Here is a 4,276-nt window from a genome sequence, read left to right on the forward strand (position 1 = left end):
AGTAAAACAGAACATTTGCTTTTTAAAAGGGTCTTTGGTTTGAATCAGATTTAAACCCTGGTGTGAACCACGAAAACGCCTTCAGATTAAGAGCTACCTAGTTACATAGTCTTTAAGGATGTTTAGATGGAATGCAAAATTAACTATTTCGATTCAGAGTTGCCCTACAAAGAGCAGCGAGTTTCTAATAGGTACAGGGCAGAAGAATGTGAGAGTTTTTCAAAATTGCCCATATCTCATCCCCTACCCTGAGCAATGAAATAGAAATCCAAGTATCAACTGCATGTACTTGAACCTTAAGACAACCCCTTAGAGGAGTGACTGTCATCCCGACCACGCAGTAGGAGGTACCCCCAACGTGGCAGCAGCCCCAGTAAGGAAGTCTGAGTGAGAGCCAAGCCGCATTATTTTTCTCGCCATTTCCTGGGTGGCTGTAATTTGTGACCACTGATGTGCGTCACTCTTCCAAGTACACAACTAGAGTTCTGAGAACTGCAGGTGTCGGTCAGGAAAGGCTGCAAGTTCTGGAACCGAATCGTCAGGCTGATGTGAGCTAGGCCATCTGTTCTCTGTGCCTCAGTTTCCCTTCCTGTCAAATGAGGATGGTGATAGCACTTGCCTCGTGGGATGTGGGAATTAAACAAGTGACCACCCATGTGGCCCTCGGGACAGTGCCAGCTGTCTTCCTGTACCCTGCAGCCACCTAGTGAGGTTTAGATAAATATTAGAAAATATTCACGGGTGGGTCTAGCTCAGTCGCAGAGCACATGCTTAGCGTGCACGAGGTCATGGGTTCAATCCCCAGTACGTAAATAAGCCTTATTATCCTCCCCTAAAAACGAAAATATTCCATATAATCTCAGTCCTCTGAGTGTCATGCAAAGGTCACACTTTATTAACATCTGTTTCTAAGATGGTAAAATATTCTTTTGTTTTCATTGTTATTAGTGGAGGCACTGGGAATTGAACCCAGGACCTCATGCACGCTAAGCATGCGCTCTATCACTGAGCTATACCCTCCCCTCAATGACAGAATATTCTGATGTGAAACCATTATTCTGCTTCAAGGTGGCAAACCACCATCATTCACATTTCTACTTCTAGTAGCAAGCTTGATTTAGTCAAAATGTGACTTAGTTGAGTGAAGTCTCCTGTGGTCTGCCTTACTCAGCAGCCTGCCCCATTCCAAGCCCAAGGTTAGAGGCTGGCGTTCATTCCAGAAAGAGCCGGGAAGAAGAAAGTACCCCACAATCATTCTGAGGTACCCATCAATATTCTCAAGCACAGTTTTCAATGTTCAACATTTTCCAAGAGCATGTTGCAGTGTATGTGAAATATGAGCAAATACCTTAAATCCTTATGTCCATGCAGAGGTTATACAAATAAGATACCGCAGGAACCCAAGGGCTCTGGGACTCCAAGAGGACTCTGAGAAGAGAGAGTTTCTGCAAAGCTCAGATAGTTGACGGCACAAAGGAAATCCATTTGAGCAGCTGTCCAGCGAGCTTCGTGCGTGCACAGACGCTTCAGTACTATTTTCCTGGCACTCAGCGATTCATTCCCCAGATCTGAGAGCATCACCTGAATCCTAACTGACGCAGTAGCTACACTTGACCGGAGAGGAAGACGAGCCACCGGCTTAAATCGCCTATTGTAACTGGAATGATAATTCACATTCTCTTCTTCACTTTTTTAATCTAATTCACAAACAGTGTATAGAGAGAGAGAGAGACAGACAGAGAGAGAGTATAATTTTATAACCTGAGAAATCTGCATCTTCCAAGACAGGACGAGAGGAGGGTCGGAGGGTCACACAGTCTGCTTTCTACCAGGGAGGGGAGCAGGACTCCTCAAAAAATGAACAGGCAACAGGCTGTCCCAGACCCGCAGCGCCACCCAGTCTGGGGGAGGTGGTGTGGCTGCTGTTTATGTATCAGTCGCCTCTCCCCACCCTGGGGCTCCTTTTCTAGAATCGGAGTTGGCAAATGTTTCCTCGAAAGGTGGAGATAGTAAATATTTTAGGCTCTGTGGACTGTCTCTGTCTTCTGTTCCTCCTTGTTGTCTCCTCTCTCTCTCTCTCTAACTTTTAAAAATGTAGAAGTCATTCCTAGCTCCAGAGATGTACAAAAACAGGCTGCAAGCTAGACTTGACGTGCAGACCACAGTTTTCCAACCCCGGCTCTTGATAAATGAATCTAAAACTGGTGCCCAGGTCTTAGTCAGGGCTAAGGTTTGTATTCCTGGGCTGAGCAGAACATGGAATGGGAGGTCAGAAGGAGAGGACAGAGCAGGGACGGCGGTATCTGGGTCCTTAACCAGAGGGGGACATCCACTTACACCTCACTTCAGATTTGTCCATTGCTTTATTTTTATTTGGACTTAAAGAGGGTGAGAGGAAAGGTCTATCGAACAGCCTCGTAAGACAGAGATAAGATCTTTCGGAGGAAAGGGCAGGCGTGCCGCCCACCGTAAGAGCTTTGGGTTCGCTAACCCCAGAAGTCCTCTCCTATAATGCAAACCGCTGCGTGCACAGGAGTCACCTGGCCCTCTTCGCGCTGCCCCGTGGGACTGAGGCTCAGAACCAGTGCAAACACTGCTGGCCCTCTGTGGCTGTGTGTAATGAAGCCTTACGTCTCTGACCCAGGAGTCTCGTGTCTTTCTAGGCCTGTTACTTTGAGCAGAGGAGTCTGCAGAGAAAGGAACTAGTTTGAGACAGGAAGGCATCCCTGGAAGCCTGCTGTGACATCTTCAGATAATTTTCTACTGACGAAAACAGTCTTACATTCTTCTCAGGGCCTCCTCTTGAAAAGACTCAGAAGATGATGAGACACTTGAGAGCAGTGACTGTATTTTGTTTGCCTTTGTGTTGGACTCAGAGTCTAGAACATTGCCTGATACAGTATGCATGTTTAGTAAATGTGGAAGGAAGGAAGGAAGGAAGGGAGGAAAGAAGGGAGGGAGGGAGGAAGGGAGGAAGGGAGGAAGAGGAAGAAGGATGAGCAGGAGGAATCTCCTTTTGGGTCCCACTTGTGTAAACACCGTCACAAAGGTTTTCTGTAACTACTCACTTTTTCCAACAGGGAGAAATCAGACATTTCTAATTCTGTCACTTTAAAGCAAAGGATGAATTTATCCGTACCTCTCCTTCCGTGCAGCTTGAGAAGAGAATCCAAGAGTGAACTAAAGCAATAAATAAAGACTCACAGGGCGGGAGAGGGGGGTGTGCAGTATTTTAATACAGCTTCCAAAACGTTTACTACCTGATCGGAGAAGGACTATCTGAGGAGTCATGCTGAGCTGTTCAAACGCAGGTTGTGATAATATTAAAAGAGCGGGCAGAGACTCCTCAGGTAATCACACTAAACGAGTTATTTGGAGTGAGTTGCTATGGCTGTAGGATCTCTGTACGATTAAGTGTATAAAAAAGAAACGACGCCCCCAGTGAAGTCCAGTAGTGAGGATGCTCATGATAAACGCCGCCCCAAAGCAATCACAGATGCGTTGAAAACACTTTGGGAGTAAAAAGCTCGCTTTAGGGAACATTGGGTTTGAAGTAGGACTATTGTTATTATTGAGTTATTTTCCAAGTTGTTTTTTTTAAAGCTGCTAAATTTTGGGGAGGGGCGGGGGGGGGCTAATTAAATTTACTGATTTGTTTGTTTGTTTATTTATCTATTTAATGGAGGTGCTGGGGATTGAACCCAGGACCTCGTGCATACTAAGCACGTGCTCTACCACTGAGCTACACCCTCTCCCCCATTTTCTAAATAATTTGCAATGCTGTGTCACAGCTTTGAGGAAGGTCTTTAGTATCATTGCCCACACAGCGAGTTTGGGTAAAAGGGGAAACCGCCGGACCTTTAACGGGCAGGTGTGGAGAATGAAGCCTCGTGGGAGCCCCTGGCCCCAAACAGACGTGGAGCAGGTCGCCTGCAGCCCTTCAAGACATTCAGAGCAGGAACACAGTGTGTGGGTCTCAACTTTCGGGACACGGAAACAGGTCTCTGTGCAGCCGATGGCTGGCTGTCTGGTCACCAGGGCCACGTCCCTCTCTGGCACCTTCCTCACTAGCTAATGGGACAAGCCTGATAACCCAGCCAGTCACGTGTCGCCCCAGCCCTGACTTCACAGCTACGTCTGTCACCACAGTATTTTGCAGACGCTAACTCACCGCGCCAGGCTGGGCGAGCACTGCGCATGTTTCCCGGGAAGCTCTTATGATTCTGTAAATTAAAAAGCAGAAATTCTGATTCAGGCAAGGAAATCAGGAATATGT

The 4,276-nt window shown here is 46.8% G+C and overlaps 1 non-coding gene across 1 annotated transcript; it reads right to left on the reverse strand.

Annotated features, from left to right (window-relative positions):
* Nucleotides 1-3,680: 3,680 nt before the first annotated feature.
* TRNAT-AGU (transfer RNA threonine (anticodon AGU)) lies at nt 3,681-3,755 on the reverse strand. The gene has a single exon. It is a non-coding gene; the product is annotated as a tRNA-Thr (tRNA).
* Between the last annotated feature and the right edge of the window lie 521 nt (nt 3,756-4,276).

Source organism: Vicugna pacos, chromosome 8, assembly GCF_048564905.1.
Source record: "Vicugna pacos chromosome 8, VicPac4, whole genome shotgun sequence".
Taxonomy (NCBI): Eukaryota; Metazoa; Chordata; class Mammalia; order Artiodactyla; family Camelidae; genus Vicugna; species Vicugna pacos.